This window comes from Dipteris shenzhenensis, chromosome 13 (genome assembly GCF_047967505.1).
Source record: "Dipteris shenzhenensis isolate YYH24624 ecotype China chromosome 13, Dip_SZ_1.0, whole genome shotgun sequence".
NCBI lineage: Eukaryota > Viridiplantae > Streptophyta > Polypodiopsida > Gleicheniales > Dipteridaceae > Dipteris > Dipteris shenzhenensis.
The window spans coordinates 3159371-3182241 of NC_141608.1; positions in this window are offsets into that span (position 1 = coordinate 3159371).

Sequence of the window (22871 nt, forward strand, 5' to 3'; positions counted from 1 at the left end):
ACTCAGAGAGGTCTCCAGCATCCAAACAGGAGAGCCCAATTAAAGGCAAGGAAAGAAGAAAGCCCGAGAACAAAGAAACGCAAGGACAGCCTAGCTCTGAAACTTCACCAAAGAAGACCGAGTCACTCAGGAATGTTAAGAGCCGAGCTAGGAAGAACTCTTCCTTTGTTAACATCTACGCTCCTTTGGCAGTCGAGATGGAGCAGTCCGATTCTGATAATGGTTGACCAAGCTGATTAGAGGCCTCAACTGGCCTTCCTCTCCTGGAATATCAGGGGGGCGTGCGCTGAATGGAAGCAGCAAGCTCTAAGGGGTCTGGTTCGTAGAGACACAACCCAGTTGCAATGGCGATTCAAGACCTGAAGGTAGGCGGGTGGACAGAGTCGATGTGACGATGTCATGAATCATGATCGTCATGGATGATGGGTGCCAGGTGGGAATCGGGAATCCGGATGGAAAAGGAGGAGTCAGGACGTTCGATTGATAATTTAGATACATCGATTTGTTTCTATGTTCTGATGGATTCGTTCGCTATTGATCATGAGCAGGATCGGTGTTGTGTAGCTGCCATATCTCGGAGGACCCTCCTCTGCTACACAGTATCCTTTCGCGCTTCCTCGTGATCCCTTCTCCTCCTTCTCCTCTAAAGCACACTGATCAGGATGACAAGATGGTCGGGAGCATCGTTCTACCCCGCAGCATCCTCGTGCCTCCTACGTCTCCTCTACTACATGGTATCCTTCCGCACTTCCCTTCTCCACCTCCTCCTCTAAAGTAGACTGATCAGGATGACAAGATGTTCACGAGCGTCGTTCTACCCCGCATCGTCCTCGTGTCGCCTCCTTGTCCTCTGCTGCACGGTATCATTCTGCGCTTCCCCGTGACCTCTTCTCCTCCTCCACCTCTAAAGCCGACTGACCAGGGTGACAAAATTTTCAGAAGCGTCGTTCGACCCCGCAATATCCCCGTGCCTCCCTCAGCGCCAAGCGAGGGATCAAGCAACGGAGGAGAGTTTTCTCCTCCTCTGCCTGCCGAGAGATAGTCGCCAGTGGAGGTTACAACCTTTTTTTTTCCAATTAGTTAGAAGGTCTGTCTTGACACTGTTCTAACTAATTTTGGTGCTGGGTCCAATTTTTGTGCCGGGTCCTTGCGGATATATCCATACTCGGATTTTCGTTAACCTGATCTTAAGAAAAATGCCTTATTGAGTCCAATCGTTATTATTTCCTTTTTGTTCTCTATCTTAAGAAAAGAAGTTGTGAAATACTAGGTTTGATGGTACTTTGTATATCTTTTCTAATGGGTTTGGGCATAAAGATGATAGTCCTTTTGAGAGGAGCTTGGCTATGTTGCATTCAGCTCGCTTTATGTTAGAGTGAAGAGCTTTGAAGGTGGGCTACCTAGAAGTGCGGTCTTTTTAAGAATTATGTGTGCTATATAGCACACTTTTAGTGCTGTAAAGTAAAGATTATGCTATATATCATTGTTTTTGTGCTATGCAGGGCATTATCCATATAGTAGCTACTGTCCATACAACATACTATGTATGATATGGAGCATACAATGTAATGGATAGTAGTTTATTGCACACAATACACAAAACAAACAATCCACAGCTAAATAATTCATGTTTTCAATATTAGATAGTAACAACTAATATGTGAGAAATCACTAAAAGGGAGTCTAGGTGAGCCCGAAGAGCTTCTTGGCCACATGATGAACTAGAAAAAAGAAAAAAAGACGACTATTGATGAGCTATATAGATGTGCTATTAGATGCTCTAGATGCACAAATAGACACACAAATAGATGCACTTGTAAGTTTTTTTTAAAGTTCAGTAAATGTGTCTGTGTCAACATCTATGGGCGTTTTGTCTCGTTGTGAGCCCGAAGAGCTTCCTGGCCACATGATGAACTGGAAAAAAGAAAAAAAGATGATTATTGATGAGTTGAGAAGAAAGGGGAATGGAAGAAAAGATTATTGTTGGAAAAGATTACTGTCGGAGTGCGTCTATAGACGCGTCTGAGAAGTGCGCTTATTTTCGCGTATAACAGTGTGTCTATAAATGCGGCAGTTTGTGTCTGTAAATAGGGTAGACGCGCCTGTAGATGCAATTTTAAATGCGCTCTGGGATGCGTCTATAGACGCACTTGGACATACAAACTTTTCTAGAAAGTAGAATAGGACATGCGCCCAACACAAAAATATAACACTGATACCAAAATCATGAACTGGAAAAAAGAAAAAAAGATGATTACTGATGAGCTGAGAAGAAAGGGGAACGGAAGAAAAGATTGCTGTCAGAGCATGTCTATAGATGCGTCTGAGAAGCACGTTTATTTTTGCATATAATAGCACGTCTATAGACGCGACTGTCTGTGTCTATAAACAGGCTAGACGCGCTTGTAGACGCAATTTTAGACACGCTCTGAGATGCATCTATAGATGCACTCCAACAGACGGACTTTTCTAAAAAGTAGAAAAGGACATGCACCCGACACAAAAATGTAACACTAATACCAAAATCATTCGTTTCTTGGATACGACAAAGGACAAATCCAAAGAGAGCAACTTCCAAAAAAGATCAACCGTAAAGAGACATACCTTGGATAGAGGTATGGAAGCTTCTTCTCTTTTTTCAAAGTTGCTTCTCTTCCTTGTTCACCCTCTTCTCTTGTAAGCTTGGAAGTAAGTGTGGGTGCCTTCCTCTTAAGTGTAAGCTTGGAAGTAAGTGTAGGTGCCTTCCTCTTAAGCATCGAAACTATGGATCTGTTAATAGCAAAGCAAGCAAGCCGCGTGAAGTATAAGTAATGTGAAAAAAGGCAAAGCGAGCGCACTAAAAGTAGATTTGAAAACCGCGTCTATAAGCGTGTTTAATAGCACGTCTAAATACGCATGTAATTGTGCATCTACAAACATAGAGCAGACACAGTTTTAGACGTGCCTATAGATGCACACCACAGAATAGACAGACACGGTTTTAGACGCATCACAGAGTTTTAAAATTAAATATTTGAAGAAAAGTAAAATTTTTTGGGTTGTTTGTTTGTAGGATGTCTTCATCTTCAAGAATTAGCTCTAGTGAGGATGAATCCCTCCATATCCACCATTGCAAAATGTGGTTGGAGCAAAAAATCAAATGTATTTGTGATCGATGTCGAGGAAACATGTATCATGCACTCAGGATTACACTTAATCACATCTCAAAGTATGGAGAATGGGATGTGACCGTAAACATGGTAAGTGTTAAAGAGTTAAGGTTGATTGAGATACCTATGGGTGTTCATATGTTTGAGTTATGATCCCATTTTAATTTCATACAAGATGTAGTGCCACACCCACATATGTTGCCCTATGCTCACTGTGAGGAGGTGAAGCGTTGGCGATATGAGGTGGGATCTTCAGGAGGGAAATTTACGGATGCATTGAGTGATGGTGATAGTAGCCCTCCACCATTACCTCAGGAAGCCGTGGAGGAGGAGGTGTTTGATGATGTAGTGTGGGATTTATATGTCCATCAATCCAAAGGGAGGGATGATAGCATGGAGCAGGACGATCTTTTTACCGTAGCATCGACTCCACTATTTGAGGGGTGCACTTTCTCTATTCTACGTGCCTCCCTTGAGTTACTAAACTTGCAAACCATCTATGGATGGAGCAATGCAAGTTTGAATTCATTACTCAAGTAAGCTTTAAAGTCTATTTTGCAAACATGGTGAATTATGCCAGTGGGTCAATTACTCGAATGCTTTTCCTCCTTTATGGTCTTCACGTGCAGGCTATTGTGTAATATGCTTCCAAGGGAGAATAAATTACCGACCTCAAGAGATATGGCAAGGCAACATGTGACCTCTCATGGAGGATTAGATTACAAGCACATCCATGCATGCGTCAACAACTGCATTTTGTTTCGTGGGCTACATAAGGATGCAAGAGAGTGCCCTATTTGTGGAGAGTCAAGATATAGAGCAAATCTCAAAACTTTGGATGTGCCTCATAAGGTTTTGCGACATTTTCCCATAATCCCTCACATCCAACATATGTTCAAGTGCAAATCCATTGCAGAGCTCATGTCATGACATTCCTCCTATCGATCAACCGATGGCAAGTGGAGAACTCCTGCAGACTCTCTTGAGTGGAAGCATATTGAAGACACATGGCCAAGCTTGAAGGAAGAACCTAGGAGCTTAAGACTTGGATTGGGTATGGATGGTGTGAACCCATTTGGTCTCAAAAGCACCTCTTACAGTGTATGGCCAGTGATATTGGTGAATTATAATCTTCCACCCTCTATGGCTATTAAGAAAGGACATGTTATGTTGTCCCTTCTAATTCCAAGGAAACATAAAGTCAAAAATTCTGATGTTTATTTGGAGCCTTTGATTGACGAGCTAGAGATACTTTGGAGAGGTATCGAGGTGCATGATGTGAGCAGGCTCCCTCGTGATGAGACTTCAATTGCAAAGCAGTCTTGATGTGGACGATGCATGACTTCCTAGGCTATGGTGAGTGTTCAGATAAGCATTGCACTTCTAATTATGAATAGGCAAAGGATGTGGCACCCAAAACCCACCTTCAACTTTTAATTGCATCTATTGTTCAGGTCTCACTACATTGGGTTACCATGCATGTCCTGTTTGTGGTCCTTCGCTAGTTGCCTCATGGGCAGATGCATTGAATAAGGTCATCTATGAGAATCTCCATCGATTTCTCCCACCTGATCATCCAAGATATGTTGCCCCTTGGAATGAAGTCCTCCCACAATCACTCACCGTGGGAGATTGGATGAGAATTTGGGATGGTACCATGAATCCTCTACCACTTGGCATGAGTCGATAAGGGTTTGTAACTATTGTGTGCTAGATTGGTTGTAAATAAAGATTGCCCACTAACACCAGCTTTTGTTTAGATACTCCATCTTTTATGGTTTACCATATCGGTCCCACCTCAAGATCAATCACCTGCTTGATCCCATGCATATCTTCAAGAATGTGGCATCTACCATTTGGGAGCATTTGAATGGGACATGAGATTCCATAGGCATAAGGGAGGATCTACATACCAGAGGGAGGATGCGTGAAGCTTGGCCACAAGAGAGACCAAATGGGCATGTCTTTTTACCTCGTGCACCGTGGAGGTTATCAAAGTTAGAGATGGTGGTAGTGAAGCATGCTATTACTACAATTCATACTCCCACTAGATGCATGAGGTTTTCGAAGGGAGCCTTTACAAAAAGTAATAAAAGAGGTGTAGAGCAATTATATGGCTTGAAATATCATGATTGGCACAAGATGCTCCAAGTAAGTATTTTATGTGCATAATATCTTTTTCCTTTCAAATTTGTGAGTCAATAATTATAAGCAACTAATCAACCACCTCCTCATGGGTTTAGTTCATACTACCTACTAGCATTTCTCATAGTGCATCGAAGGACGTGAAGGATTATATTTACAAGATGGGTGAGCTTGTGAGGTACTTACATGATAAAAAATATGATGCATATCAATGATCCATGCAAGGTGTTCATATTGCTAATATGGTGTACTTTTTCATTTTTGGGTGTGTCAGGTCAAATGAAATAGATCCCACCACGTTTGAGAATGCTCGAGTTATGTCAGTGCAGATGGTTTGTTTAGTGGAGGAGACATTTCCACGTTCTATTCTCATAAGCCAACTACATCTTATAGTGCATTTGGTGGATGAGATTGGTATATGTAGTACTATACATGCATGATGATTGTTCTTCCTTGAGCGCTTCATGAAGACCTTGAAGGCCTTTGTGAGACAAAATGCAAGACCCAAAGGTAGCATGGCCGAGGGTTGGTTGGTACAAGAGTCACTTATATATATTTCTGAGTTTCTTGCTGATGTGTATAGCTCTCTCCCATGACTATGGAGAGCTGATGAAGACCTAAGGATGACCTCTATTGTGCCTCAAGGGAAAGGACGCAACAAAGTAATAGACACGGAGTTGCATAATAGTATCAACCTCTATTGCGTGCTCAATAGTGATGTGATGAAAAGATGGGTGACAAGATATGAGGATGCAAAGGCAAGAAGACAAGAAGAAAGGGCCCTCTTTCGTACACACCATGGATCTTGTGTGCCATACCCTGAGTATCTAAGAGCACTTCCAAAGGATATTCATGTGGATTGGCTACTTGATGAAATAGAAAAAGCAGAGAAAGACGAGGGGATGCATATCACAATGGAAGAATGGGAGTATGCTAGGGGATGCATGAGCAAGGTCGGTATATAGAATGTTATGCATAAGTTAGGAGCTTTCAATAATTTAGATTGCTTATTTACTTGATTTTTTCTTGGTGTAGTGCATTATGTTTAATGCTATATGGTGTGAGGGCAAGCATTTTCGAACACAATAGATTGATGATAAGAGAAACACACAAGATTGCGGCATCATTGCTAGCTATGAGGGAGCCAATGGAGCCATGGATGATTATTGTGGCATAATCCAAGATATTATTAAGCTTGACTTTCGACACTTCTTTGTGTATGTTTTGGATGTAAAGTGGTTTAAGGACGTGGTGGAAAGAGGCCCTAATGCAACAATCAAACACCATGCAAGTGGTTTTGTAACTATTGACTCTACAAAGTTTTGGCAAAGTAGGAAGGACACACTAGTACTACCGCAACAATGTGAACAGGTATTGTGCACACACATAAAAATACTCGCTTTTAAATATTTGATACCTTCAATGCAAGGAAAATAACATGATTGTATTTGTGTTTGAATTAGGTTGTCTATCAACCAATGGTGGATAATAACAGTCATACCTATTATGCCACGTTTCAAAGTGATGTATAGTACATTTACTAATATGGAGCGTATGGAGGATGATCATGGCCATGAACGTGATGATGACTGTGATACAAGAGAGGAGGATGATCATGAGATAGGAGATACTGATATTGAGGCCATTACCCGTGAGGATGAGCCTACCATTGGTGATTCTGATTTCGATGAGCACATGAGTAGCACAAGTAGTAGTGGGTTGAATGTATTTGTAGATCTAAACACTTGTTTGGATTTTGAAGTAGATAGTTTGGCAAGGGTTGATCTCATTGAGGATGAGATTGAACCATAGCCCATCATTGATATTGGCAAAACTATTTTACATATTGTCTCATTCTCCTCACCTCACTTAATTCTTGTATGTGTGGGCTTGCAAAAAAGCATTGATGTTTTTGTTAAAATTATGTGCTTTGGTAATCATGGGCAATGTTTGGAAAGCAGTGATGTACACCGAAATCTCACTCTCTGTATTCTCTGTTTTGTATCTAAATACACATCTAATTCTCAATGTAGATGTGCTAATACTGACATTCTTTACACTAAAAAGTTTTTTTTTAATGTGCGCAAAGTTTGTATTTACGTCACTATTAGCGTTAAAAAAGAATGGTTGCTATATAAGCGTCACTATATAGTGACACTAATAAGCATCACTATATAGTGACATTGGTAAACGTCGCTATATAGCGACACTAGTAAACGTTTCTATATAGCGACGATTAACAAAAGCTTTAAAAAAACATTAATGGGGCTAAAAAGAGCCACAAAAAGCCGTGTTTTTTCCCATTAATGCTTTTTTCTAAGTAATTACAAAAGTATGTTGTTTGTTACAAAATTTCCTTTGTGAAAAGGGTGATACAAAATAGCTCAAATGAGCCGAGCGACAGAAACATATACATGTTGAAGATATACAACATTGTTTGTTACAAAGGGGAAAATAATAAAAGATAGGAGAAAAGAAGAAAAGAGGGGAAAAAGGAGAAAAAGAGAGAAAGCATATGCTTATGCATAAGCATAAGCATATGAGCATAAGCATAGGCAAATGCATACGCTTATATGAAAAGAAGAGAAAAGAGGATGAAAGAAAGGAAATAAGAGAGGGGAAAAGAAGAGAAGGAAGAGGAAGGAAGAGGGGAAAAAAGAATGAAAAAAGAGAGGGGAAAAGCATATGAGCGCTCATATGCTCATGCATAAGCATAGGCATATGAGCATAAGCATAGGCAAATGCATATTCTTATGAAAAGAACATAAGAGAGGATGAAAGAGAGGAAATAAGAGAGGGGAAAAGAAGACAATGAAGAGAAAGGAAGAGGGGAAAAGAGAAGGAAAAAAGAGAGGGGAAAGTCAATGCTATTTAAGTTCATGATTAATATTGCATGAAACCCAGAGATAGGATGAGGAGGGGTGTCATATACCTTCACACTTTGAGAAGGAGTATAGTCTCCCAGATGTGCCAGATGATAAGGGTATGGTGAACATGATAGATTCTATTTTTAGCGGCTATGCACACATGATGTCCAAGTCTGAGGCCATGTACATGGTACCTTTGATAGAGGAGTTACAGATCTTATGAACAGGAGTGCGGGTCTTTGATATTTCCAAAGCTACGAGGCATACCAATGACATTTTTGCGTGGAACACATTGATTGAAAGAGAGTCATGTATGATTGTGGAGTCATGGATAACTTCACACAAATTAGCCGAGTAGGTGCTTCGGATACCAATCTTCTCTCCTTGCAGCTGGATTATTGTGGGACCATACACGAAATCTATGAAATTGATTTCAAACAATTTAGTATTTTCATTTTTGATGTAAAATGGTTTAGAACTATTTAGGACGACGGTCTTTGTTCTTCTCGAGCATTGTGAGCAAGTGCATACTAATTATTTAATTAATTGAATCTTTGATTTTTAAATATCAATTGGTACATGTACCTAAGCATAGTTTCATATAATTGATGGCATTTGGCACCCATCTTCAATATAGGTGGTTTTTCATCAGTATCATTCTGATCCAAGATGGTGGTACATGATCCAAGTTGCACCACGAAGTAAGTAAATTTTTGAAGATAGAGATGTGGATATGGAGATGCCACTACCAATGTTGGATCCAATTGATCTAGATGGATCTCGCAAAGAATATGAAGATAACAATATGTGCCAAGAGGAAGACGTGCATAATGACATCATATGGGAGGAAGATGGAGATCATGATATTAAGGAAGAAGATGATCATCATTAAGAATCACCCGACTTTATTGAAGAAGATGATCAAGTCTATGGTGAACGTACGATGTCAAAGTACAATGATGATATAGGAGATCAACTTGGTATAGAGCTGGAGATAGACTTGTTTGGCACACTAGACTTGTTGGCTCAGGATGAAGCTGTTGATGTAAATGATCTTCATTGATTTTTTTCATCTTAAACTTGGAGATGAATATATGAGCTTCAAACATGATGTACATGCTCTTGTACTTTTATACTTTTAAAGGATCAAACATGTATGAAAAGAATTTTTTTTGTCATTGGGTAAAACTATCTTTAAAGGTCAGTATGGGAAACACTATCTTTGTAAAACGTTACTATATAACAATCTTACACAAGTCTGGCAAGTGTCGCTATATAGCGATGCTTTTCAAACCCGCTTTGCATACCAATGATTAGTGCCCTGCGTGCGCTAAACATCGGTGCTTAACTGTCGAAATAAGGCCCGTGTGTAGTAGTGAATGTACCAGGCCAAGTATGTACAATACTTATAAATATTCAATAATGACAGTTCGGATTTGACTTAGAGCATATATTCAACACTAATAAATAGTCAACAATAGTTTATAGGGGATCCTACTCTGAGCACATTTGAAACTATTTTGGCAGCTTGAAACCATCATTTTCATGCAGATTTGAGGAAAGAATATACACTTTTGACTATGCGCAACTGATCAATGAATCACAATTTTGTGTATGAAGATTTGTGTTGAAGAAACAAAAAAACAATCATAGGTGCATGGAATAGGCAAGGAATAGATGATGTTAAATAAAAATTAAGAAGCTACCACTACAAGGTATTGGTCGGTTTTTGACATGAAACTGATGAAAATAATACTCTTTTGGTTTTTTTTTGTGGGTGCAAAGCATACAAAAATTATTGGTATATCCATCGGTAAATGCGTGTCAGTGGGATAGAATAGGGCTTGTTTCAGCCCCATTCAACCCACACTACTACACATGGGTCCTATTCTGATGCTTGAGGACCGACGATTAGTGTACGTGGGGTGCTAATCATCAATAACCAAAGTGGGAATTGTTAAGGGTTGCTATATAGCGACTTTAGGCAAATGTCACTATATAGTGATGTTTAAATAGCATCGCTATATAGCAACCTTTAGACTTGTAAATGATCACTATATAGCGACACTTCCTAGACTTGTGAATGGTTGCTATATAGCGACACTGAGATAGTTTTCTTTAGTGACGTTTTACACAGAGTGTTTTTTCTCATACCGACCTTAAAAGATAGTTTTTCCCAATGACAATTTTTTTTTCCTTTTCATACATGTTTGATCCTTTGAGAGAATAAAAGTACAAGAGCATGTACATCAAGCCTTTGAAGCTCGTATATTCATGTCCAGGTTTGAGACGAAAAAAATCAATGAAGAGCATTTACATCAACGGCTTCATATACCGAGTTGATCTCCTATATCATCATCATACTCTATCATCATACATTCACCTAAGAGTACTTGATCATATTCTTCAATAAAGTGTGGTGATTCTTGATGATCATCATCTTCTTCCTCAATATCAAGATCTCCATGTATGATGTCATTATGTGCATCTTCCTCTTGGATCATATTGTGATCTTCATCTTCTTCGCTAGATCCATCTAGATCAATTAGATCTGGCGTTGGTAGTGGCATCTCCATATCCACATCTCTATCTTTAAAAATTTGCTTACTTCGTGGTACAACTTGGATCACGTACCACCATCTTGGATCAAAATGATCCGGATGAAAAACCACCTATATTGAAGATGGGTGCCAAATGCCATCAATTACATATATGAAATTATGCTTAAGTACATGTATCAATGGATCTTTAAAAACAAAAGCTTCGATTAATTAAATCATCAGTATGCACCTGCTCACAATGCTCAGGAAGAACAAAAGTTTCACTTTCATTGGTCTAAAGTTTGGTGGAGTCTATTGCAAAGAAACTGCTACTATCTTTTCTCACTATCAAATGGGGACCGTTGTAATTAGTTCTAAACCATTTTACATCAAAAATGAAAATACTAAATCATCTGAAATCAATATCATAGATTTCGCATATGGTTCCACAATAATCCAATATGAGGAGAGAAGATTGGTATCCGAAGCACTTGCTCAGCTATCTTGTGTGAAGTTAGCCATGACTCCACAATCATATTTGTCTCTCTTTGAATCGATGCCTTCCATGTGAAAATGTCATCCATATGACCATAATGCACTGTACTTTTTGTACTGCAAAAGAGTATCATTAAAACAATGAAGATGCATCTATTTTATAGCGTATATTGCCACAAATAATTACTTAATTATGTCAAGAGGTAAGAAACTTACATGCATCATACATCTAGATAATAACTCTCACTCACGCTTGTTTATTGTCTCCATCGCATTCAGCTTTACGTAGACTAGTTGTAGCCAATCAAGCGACATGTGAGTGGGGAGAAGGGCGAGATCCTGTGGATATGGTTGCAATCGCCTCTAAATTAGTCCTCCATGAGTCTGAATCTCGTCCTTGCATTTATTCTTTTCACTTTGGCTGCTTCATATCTCTCAATCCACTTCTGCATCTCCTTGCTATTGAGGATACAAAACTTATTGAATTTCTCCATTTGCTCTTTGCTTATCTTTCTTTCAATCCCTTTTTCTTGGGGAACCTCACCAACGATGTGATCATCATCCTTGTTATGCCAAGCTTTCGGCATATCGGGATCTGTGGATACAAGAAACTCCATGATATATACTAATGACCCTTGCATAAGCCATCCCTCTACCATGCTTGCTTCTGGTCTTGCTCTTTGTCTTACAAATCCCTTCAAAGTTTTCATAAACCGCTCAAGGCAAAACATCTACCGACTATGAATGGTACCTTCAATGGCCACCTCATCAAGTATGTGCACAAGCAAGTGCACTTGAGTTGTCATCATGCTCAAGGAAAAGTGCTTCTCAAGCAAGCATATGGCTTCGATGGAGTCGACCCTAGACTTCTCGATGCTCGATATGGAGATCTTTTTTTGAGATATCCACATATTTCAGATGCCCATGTAAGATATATTCATAATTAGTCTACAGATTATTTAGATTAAATTGAAAAAAAAGCAATCAATGTGATTTGATAGTAAGCATACCTCACAATACCACTGATCTTAAATATAGCATTTCTAACATCTTCCTGTAAGCACCCTTATATTATAATTGGAAGGATGAACTATCAAAGCAACAAAGAAGTCATGTCAATAATATAACATAATCATAATTACACTAACGCATCACGATTATCGGTACACTAATCCTATAGCTTAGAATACCTGTAAGACCTTGTGCCAATCATGGGACTTGAGCCCACTAATCTTATTGTCCTTACAAAATGCTCTTTCAAAGCAATGCATGTACCCTGTGGGTGTTTGAAAAGAGGCAATGTTTGCCTTGACTGCCGCTATCTCCTCTCTCATGGAGAGGATCCATGTTGCTTTCGGGAGGATAACTTTTCTGGAAGCACGCATTTGGGGCTACAAACGAGACATCCTATTCATAGCATGTAAGTCTTCTCGCACTCCTCTTGAAATCTTGGAACCAACCAAGTGTCATGCCCAAATATTAGCCCCCACATTCATGAAGATATGCATGGGATCCAAGAGATGATTGATTTATAGCTGACCCCAATAAGGAAGAGGAACCCTCTCTTTTCCTCTCTTCTCTTATTCCCTCTTCTTCTTTCCCTCATATGCTCATGCATAAGCATAAGCATATTATTTCTCTCTTTTTCTCTTATGCATATGTTTTTCCTTCTCTTATGCTTATGCTCTTTAAATTTCCCCTCTTCTTTTTCTCTTCTTTCAATCTTTTTTCCTCTCTTTCTTCTCTTATTTTTCACTCTCTTTTTTCCTCTCTTTTTCTCCTTTTTTCATAAGCATATGTGTTTGCCTATGCTTATGCTTATGCATGCATAAGTACAAGCTTATGCTTTCTCTCTTTTTCTCTTATGCTCATATGCTCATGCATAAGCATAAGCATATGCTTTCTTTCTTTTTCTCTTATGCTTATGCTTTTTTCCCTCTTTCTTCTCTTATGCTTATGCTCTCTTCCTGTCTTCTTTTCCCCCTCTTCCTTCTCTTCTTTTTCCCTATTCCTTTTCCCCTCTTTCAATCTTTTCTTTTTCACTCCTTTCCTTTTCTTTTTCCCCTCTTCCTTCTCTTCTTTTCCCCTCTTCTTTTTCCCCTCTTTCATGAGCATATGTCTCCTTCTCCTTCTCCTTCTCCTTCTCCTTTCCTTCTCTTCTTTTTCCCTCTCTTTTTCTCTTCTTTTCATAAGCATATGCCTATGCCTATGCCTATGCCTATGCTTATGCTTATGCATGAGCATATGCTTATATGCTTATGCACAAGCATAAGCATATGCTTTCTCTCTTTTTCTCCTATGCATATGCTTTATCTCTTTTTTCTCTTATGCATATTTGGTTCTTTTCCCCTCTTTCAATCTCTTTTCCCCTTTTCTTTCTCTTCTTTTCCCCTCTCCTTCTCTTATGCATCTCCTTATCTTTTGCTTCTTATGCTTTCCCTCATATGCTTTTCACTTCTTACCCACTCTTGTTTTTTGTTTTTTATTTTCATGTTTGTGTCTACGTTTGTCCAATCCCCCCAAATTAGACATGTAATCACGTCGCACATTCGGTGAGTACGAAAACCCCCGTAGAAGGAGACATCATGATCTCTACTCTCCAAAGCACTTTGATTCCACTCAAGTGACACCTCAGGGGGCTACTCCTCTCGGGCGTAGCACTATGACTACCCCTCGGGGAACTCCTTTGCTCTAGTAGCCCATGGCTTTGTTAAGAGTCCCGATGAGTTTGTCACACATGAGCGATGAGGAGGTAGCGAGATTCTTCTCTCTATTATCCCAGAGGACCTTAGTGACTCTCTCTCCTACACCGACGCTTGGACCTACTGTCCAGCCATCCCCTCTAGCCCCTTCGACTAATGGGTCATCACTTGGGCCTGCCCATCGTAAGGGAAGGAAGAGTAGGAGGGGTCGCTTATGTTTTCTCGACTTAGGAGATGTAGAGGAGTCAACACACTCACATCCCTATAGGTCTCCACTTGGTCTCGAGACCCAAGTGCAGTTAGGTCCCTTGCCCTCTCCTACTCCCATTGCTACTCCTCAATCCAGAAGCACTCACACAAACACTACTTGCCCTGACTCTACCACTACCATGAGTCCTCCTTACCTAGTTGAGGACCTGTCCTATCAAATCACAGCTGCTGGAGAGATAATAGAAGATAAAAAGGGCACAGCAGTGATGGCCACCATGAGGCGGTTGATGAGCCCCACTTCAAGAGTGGCATAGGTACTGAGACTAGTAGTACCAAGATGACCAAAAGAAGCAGGCAGTCATCGATGAATTGAAAAGAAAATACGCTAACCCCACAAATTGGGAGTTCAATGAGAATTACATGCGAGAGCGCATGGGTTTGGTCTTGAAGCATCGTAGGTCAACATTGTGTACTTCCATCACAAAGGGGAAAGCTAAACCCAACTGGGCAGACAAAGTTGATTGGAAGTTTTTGAAGAAGTAGAATAGGGACCATCCCCAAATGTTCGAGGATCAAAAGAGGGATGCAAGGAGATGGCTGGACTCCGTAGGTACTTTGCACTTTGGTGCAGGCGGATGGTTGGAGTTCGAGGCAACCGCGTTAAGTCTACTTCTTGTCATTTAATGTATTGTTCTATTTGTTTTACTACATATTGCATGCACTTTATCTAACTCTCGTAAATTGGACCCATAGCAAGCTGCAATGGGTCGCCTTCCTACAGACCCAAAGATGAGATTCATGTTTTGCGTAGAAACAAAGCCATGGTTTATTGAGCAGGAGACCTTGGGAGTGACAGTCGATTGGGTTGAGGTGGTTGCTCGTACGGTATAAGTCTACTTCTACTTGTAATCTCACTTTTTAAACTATTTTATTCTTTAAGTTCCAATCTAATTTCCAATTAATATGGTTTCACTCTTAGAATCAAAGCTCGAACATCCCATCAGTGGAGGTGAGCAGTGATGATGAGGGATTTGGTTTACATGGCTTCGACGAGGGCCAGGGATCAGGCGCAGCTCACAAGGGCTAGGGAGCAGACATACCTCATGAGGGCCAAGGATCAAGCCAGCAAGATGAAGACGAGGACGAGGATGATGACGACGATTCAAATAAGCAGTAGTAGTAGTATTATTAGTAGTAGTTTTCATATACCTCGCCATATATATGCTTTTGTATATCGCCTTGTTTGAGCGATTTTGTATCACCCTTTTTGAAAGGGTAATTTTGTAACAAACAATGTTGTATATCTTTGACATGTATATGCTTTTGTCGCTCTGTTCATTTGATCAATTTTGTATCACCCTTTCTACAAGGGAAATTTTGTATTAAAAACATTTGTTTGCAATTACTAAATAGAATACATTAGTGGGGCAAAATAGGGCCTTTTATGGCCCTGTTTAGCCCCACTAATGTTTTTTTAAAGCTTCTATTAATCGTCACTATATAGCAACATTTACCGGTGTCACTATATAGCGATGTTTACTAGTGTCGCTATATAGGGACGTTTATTAGTGTCACTATATAGCAACGCTTATATAGCAACCATTCTTTTTCGACGTTAATAACGACCTTTGTGCCCATCAAAAGAAATTTTTTAGTGTAAAAAAGGTCGGTATTTTCATGGGAAAAGGACCTATGCTTTGTAGTGCCACTATTGTATGTATTTTATTAAAAGGTAATAGTTACAACATGCTTCTGCAAAATTGTCTAAAACTCTACAATCATAATGTCTTTTGTATTACAAAATTTCTCTTAGGGAAGATGCAAAATGGCAACATTGCCAAAGGTATACTTCTACAGAATTATAGAAGGTATACTTCTACAAAATGGCAATATTGCCAAAGAGTATTACTACAAAACAAAAACATTTCTGAAGGTATACTACTAATCTGACTCCGAACTCCTAGAATTAACCTTTCCTTTGCATGATCCCTCACCCTCTCTGGCTCTACGTGATCCCTCATCCTCCTCTCTACCTACAAGCTCCTCCTCCTCTATGTCGCCCGAGGCTCCAAAATTTTGCTACTCCAAAGAATTTCAAATTTTCACACCTCTCGCCCATCAAATCTTGGAATATTAAGTACTTGCAACCTACCCTCTCCTTGGAAATGACCTACAACCCGCACACACCTCGACGTGACCTTATGCAAACTTTGGTTTGCCGTTTTCTTTTGGGTAAGTTGTTTTCTATTCGTTGCTTACCTCACTGGCTATCTTCTTTGGGTCTATTCTATACTGATTGTGGCTATGGAGTCAATGGCCACATGTAGCTCGCCATGGATTGTAAGAGACGCAGATAGAGGATGGGAGACAAGAAAGCCAAAAAGCTAGGTCAAGGCATAAGGAACAGATGCAGGTCGAGGAAAGCATTGGCACGGTATTGAATCAGCAACGAAAGACACCTTTGCAACATCTATGAAGGGAGAAACAATGAGAAAAAAGAGGACTCCTTGCAAAGCAGTAGCAAGAAGCGGTTGTAGATGCACACATTCGATCATTGCCATCGAAGCGAAGAACACAAGCTATAGTATCTCAATTGGTGGGAGCATTCGAGGCAACAACATCAGGGCATTCAGTTGATTACTAGTATCGAGTCTTCATAAGTTTTAGCATGCACCCTAAAGTTGGTAGAGTAACAACACTACCAACACCTCGAGAGATGCACACCCAAGAGGCGATGCTCTCTAATATGAGAAATGGCCTATAGAAAGTGAAAGGGGTACACAGCTTAGATCAACTAGCTACAAAGAGGGGAACATTAGCTATGGTGGTGTCCCTTAAAGAAATGAGAAACGGCTTGGGTGCACAATGTTGAAGATGTTCTCAATCAAAACGACCAATGTGGCTCCAATGGTTGAACTTAGAGCAGAAGCAATGCATGATCATATCGATCCGAGAAGTCTATGGGCTTCAACAAAACTCCAAAAAAGGAGAGATAGCCTAAGTGCGGAATTCATTGCTACAGTGACGATGTTTTGGCATGAAAATACGAGAGTTTCTCCAAATAGAAAGGACATGTGTAAGAAGCGGACGTGATGCAAGGTGTTTGAGGAGCACATCATACACATGCTAGATACAATGTAGGCCAATGTGGTTGAATAGACATTAGTTGTTGTCCAGCCCGGTGACATGGTTGAGCAAAAATTAATAGCAATATATTTTGCAATATATTGTTGTTTTACTAAACTAGCCCATTGGTTGGAACATCATGTGGCTATTTTAGCTCAATCACTAGTTATGTGATTGTCCTAAACCAGTGTGGTTGAACAAACATTAGCTATTGACCAGCTCAGTGGTTGAAATTATTGTGTTTCTTAGTACTTAAATTCATTAAATTTAATTTCCTACTATTTGGGTCATATACCACTATTAAATTGTGGAAATTAGAAATGAAAATCAATATATTTTTATTTTCTAATGGTGAAATTCAGAAATCCAAAGCAATATACTTGTTATTGTTTAATATGTGAAGTTGAGACCATCAAGCTAAATCATCCCTTTGGTTGAAAGTGTGATAGGGGAGAGGGTTCATTGAGCTGGAACTTCTTATTCTTTAGTCTCATGTTAGTTGTCTAATCTAAATCTTGTCTCACATTAGTTGTCTAATCGAAATCTTTCGTCTCACATTAGTTCACTAATTGAAATCTTTCAATCTCATTAGTGATCTAATCAAAATCCTTCAGTCTCACATTAGTGATCTAATCAAAATCTGTCATCTCACATTACTTGTCAAATTGAAATCTTTCATCTCATTATTCTCAGTCCACTAGCGTGGATCAAAGGATACTATCTAGTCACATAGCTAAGAAAACATTGCCAGAGTAAACTCTGAAGAAGATTAAAAATTCAATAGATTACACATAGATTACAATCTCAAAGACTCATTTACTTCAGAGTACATCTCAAGGACTCCTTGTTAGGCTCCCTGATTGCAAGCTTGGCCCTCCTTGCTCCTTTCCATAATGGGGCTGGTTCCTTCCTGTGGGGGCTCGACCCTGTGCGCAGGGTGGTAGCATGCAAGCAATCGTATACAGCAGTCATCTATGATGGGGGTATGATAGACCATGCATTTTGGACCTGCTACATAGTAGGATAGGCATCCGATTCAGCTATTGTTGCCGTCAATGCTACAATCTTGCTCTATACATGACGAAGTTGCTTCTTGATTCCTTCCTCCCTCATCCTAAGTTTGCAGAGTTTCTCCTTCATCTCCTCCACTTTTTGCTCACTCTGTGCAACAGCTTTATCTGAATCCCTTAGCATCTGTTGAAGCTTTGTAAATTGCTAAAAAACATTTTCATGGGCCATTTCAAAGACTTCCACTCTACTTTGGAAATCTCTCAGGAGGACGGACTCATTTTCATAACTATTAAAAGCCACGACAAGCTCGTGCAAACATCTATCTTGATCTTCTTGCAGGGTCTTGTAGCTTGCTCTTTGGACTTCCAACAATGTTTTGAAAAAACAACCCTCACTGTGGCTGCTTCAAATTGCTCAACTGTGGTGGCTGGAACTTGCTGCATTGTGGTGCTATTCTCTGCATCCTTCCTGGCCTAGGGAGTTGCCTCGTTGTCTTCTCCACCCCGTCTACTCTTTGCTCCATCTTTCTTGTCCTTGAAGCTCTCTCACAGTTCCTGCATCACCTTTCTGGTTTTCTGCATTCTCCCTTTTGAGCTCCTCCATCATTTGGTCTTTTTCAATGTTTAATGCATTCTGCATGTTGTAGAGCCATTTTGACTGTCTGATCTTCAAGATGTTTTCATGTCTTTTTTATCTCCTTGTCCACCATGTCTCACTTCTTTGAGCCTATCTCAGAGCTCCTTCATGTCGACCTATTTTGTAAGCGGCCTTAGCTTGCTCTTGTGCCTGCAAGGACCTCACTTGTGCCTCCTCTATCTTGGCTTCTACACCTTCCCTGAGATTTTTCTCAAGTTGCACTGCCTTTGCTGCATCGATGGCTTCCTCTTGTAGAAAAGTCACCTTTTGAGACATCTGCTTATTGTATTATTCAATAATCTCTTTCAGGGTAGATTCCATTAGGTGCATTGCAACTCCAGTAGACTAAGATGACAATTGGGATTCGCCATCATATGCTTTGGTCTCCATATAAGGCATGAGGCAGATGTGTTGGTGTTGCTTGGACAGGTAGAGTGAGAAGGGGTGGAGCAAGGGGTGGTAGAGCAAGAAGGCATGGGGCAAGTACTTAGCTATGTCTCATTGTGGTGGGGAGGCTACAATGTGTACACTCATCTATGTCCTCACTCCCACTACAACAGGTGGCCCTCCTAGTGTTGCTATGGCAATTAGTGGTGTAGCCAAGGGTGTTGTAGCAAGCCGGCATGGAGCAAGGGGTGGTGGAGTTAGAGGTGAGTATATCATCCTCTCCACCCCAACAATTACCCTTCTTGTCCTTCCTAGAGGTAGGATGCCGCACCCAAGCCAATGATGTCTAACTAAATGTAACATGTGCTTCGGGGGTGCACTACTAAGAAACCATGGGTATCACATGCATGCAAGGGGTATGTAAAAAACCCCTCAACTAAAATATTTCCCCCAATAAAATTTTCCCTATTTACTTGTACACTAATGGAGTTTTTCTAAAGTTAAATTAAAAAATCCCTCTTGTTATACTGTCACATCCTATTAAATTTTTCCTAAAAACACTATTAAAATACCCCTCCTTTTGAATGCACGTGGTGCAATAAAATTTTATGAGGTGAACCCCCTGAGGATAGGTGACCCTTATTGGGTAGGTAGACCTAATGGTGTACAATAAAATTTTGTGAGGTGAACCCCCTGAGGATAGGTGACACCTATTGGGTAGGTAGACCTAATGGTGTAACACTAAATGGCAATGCCTGTTCTATAGAGAAACCTAATGGTGTAGCACTAAAATGTTGATGCTACAACATTAGGAAGACCCAGCGGTAGAGGAGAGAAGCCAACTAAGGTCGGCCATAGAGGAGAGAAGCCAGCTATCTGGGATTGGATAAGAATTTGGTATGCAAGGTCCTTGGGACTCATGGAGGCTACTAAGTCTCGAGAAGAGGCCATGGCCTCCCCTAGAGCTACTAGACTACTTAGAGGTAGAAGAGGTGCATTGAGAATCCATGTTGAAAATGAGAAACACAAACCCAAATAGGAAAAGAAAGCTGCATAAATAAAATTATAGAAATGCAAAAATCTATTTAATGCAAAAATAAGAGAGGAAGGAGTAGAAGAAAAAGAAAAGAACAGAGAGGAATAGGTAGAAGAAAAAGAAAGGAAGAGAGTAGAAGAAAAAGAGAAAAGAGTAGAAGAGTAGAAAAAGAGTAGAAGAGTGGGAAAAGAGTAAAAGAAAAAAAGAAGGAAAGTAGGAGGTAGAAGAAAGAGAGGAAAAGAGTAGGAAGGAGGAGAAACAGAGGAAAAGAGAGGAAGGACTCAAAGAAAAAGAGAAAAAGAGAGAGAACGAGGTAGAAGAAAAAGAGAGGAAGAGAGTAAAGGGAAAACAGAAAGGAGTAGAAGAGTAGAAGAAAAAGAGAAAATGAGTAGAAGAGTAGGAAAAGCATAGAAGAAAAAGAGAAGAAAAGTAGGATATAGAAGAAAGAGAGGGAAAGAGTAGGAAGAAAGAGAAAGAGAGGAAAAGAGATGAAGGAGTAGAAGCAAAAGAGAGAAAGAAAGACTAGGAAAAGAGAGAAAAAGAATAGGAAGAAAGAGAAAGAGAGGAAGGAGTAGATGAAGAGAGGAAAAAAGAGAGGAAGAGAGCAAAAGAGAGGAGGAGAGTAGAAAAGAAACATAAGAAGAGCAAGAGGAAAAGAGTAGGAAGGAGTAAGAGAAAAAGAAAGGAGGAGGAATATTAGAAGAAAAAGAGAAGGAAAAGAGAGAAAAAGAGTAGGAAAAGAGAGGGAGGAGGTAAGAGAAAGAGAGAGGAAAAGAAAGAAAAAGAGTAGGAGGGAAGAGAAAGAAAGGAAGTAGTAGAAGAAAGAGAGAAGAGTAGAAGAGTAGGAGTCAAAGAAAAAGAGTAAGAGTAAGAGGTAGGAAAGGAGTAAGAGTAAAAGAAAAAGAGTAAGAGTAAGAGGTAGAATAGAGTACAAGAAAAAGAGTAAGAGTAAGAGTAAAAGAAACTGAATAAGAGTAAGAGTAAAAGAAAAAGAGTACTTGAGTACTTAGAGGTAGAAGAGAGGAAGAGAGTAAGAGAGAAAGATAGTAGAAGAAAATGAGAAAAAGAGTAAGAAGTAAAGGAAGAGAGGAAAAGAAAGAAAGAGAGGGAAAGAGTAGGAAGGAGTATAATAAAAATAGTGTAGGAAATTAATACCTCTATCACATTTGCTAGCACTTAAGGTGCTAGCAAATAGCACTTATGGTGCTAGCAAATGGCCATTGCAACATTTTTACTTTTTTTTAAAGAGAGAAAAGTACAAGTTTCTTACCTTGAGCTCAAGAATGAGAGAAGACTTCGGAGTGCAAGATTGTGGTTTTGACCGGCTCCCCTATAAAACAAAGCAAACATCTCATTTTTAATGAGAACATTTGGGTGAAGCAAAGACTAGTGAGAGAAACATAGCAAGGAAATGGATCAACTTTACAAGGGAAAGCCCTAGTACAACCACGCAACTAGACAAAAAAAGAGAGCAATAACCACAACAAGAGGTATTGTTCTTCACTACAGCTTGCTATTTCTTTTGGTTCTTCTTACTAGAGGAAAAAGAAATAGCATTGTGAGGGAAAGTCTTGGGGGATGTTGTGACATGAAGTTGGGGGTAATTAACTTCATGCACTTCTTCACTTTCTACTACTTTTGAATTGAGTGACAAAGATATCTATCACTGAGAAAGGGACATTGAAAAGAAGCTTTTATGCCAAGATGCCACACCATACTTTCCTCCCTTAGATAAGAATGAATATGGCAACATCCCAGGTGATGTTATACTCAAGCATAGGGAGAAGGAGAGGACCGATAGAGGCCATAATCTCAACAAGCCAGTCTACACCAAAGAGTGGTACAACATCCCAAGTGATGTTGTACTCAAGCGTAGGGAGAAGGAAAGGATCAAGAGAGGCCATAATCTCAACAAGCCGGAATGCACCAAAGAGAAGAGAAGATCTTGCGACTCCACATGACATGATTTGATATATATCGAGGAGTTTGAAGGGGCTGATTGGGTCGGATGGGTAGGTTTCGAGGAAACGTTGCACCTCCTTCATAGATACCTTTACAATTAGGTCAAAACACTCTGTAAACTGTTATTAGAAATAAAGGCCTATAACTTTCAATGGAGACATGATATCAAAGACTCAAATACATATAGAGATTCATCTTGGGATGGGCTTAGCGCTGATATACATTTCGTAAGAAACAAAGAAGCAACTAGAAAGTTATGGGCGGTTTACTAAACAGGGATAAAAATTATCATGAAAATAGACTATCAAACATAGAGACTCATAACTTTTTGTTGTAGTATTTGATTCAAGGTTTAATTATACAGAAAAATGCACCTTAAAGAGAGCTTCATGCTGATATAAGTTTCATCAAAATCGGACTATTGAGCAGAAAGTTATGAGCAAAGTACTAACAGGGGGTCAAACTATCATAAAAATTGTCCTCCACCCATGCTAATTTCACCTGAGCAGGATGCTCCCTCAAGACTCCACCTTCATTAACAATCCACCACTCATATTTTTTCCTAGAAGAGGGTAAGTAACTCCCTTCTTGCTCGGGAAATGGAT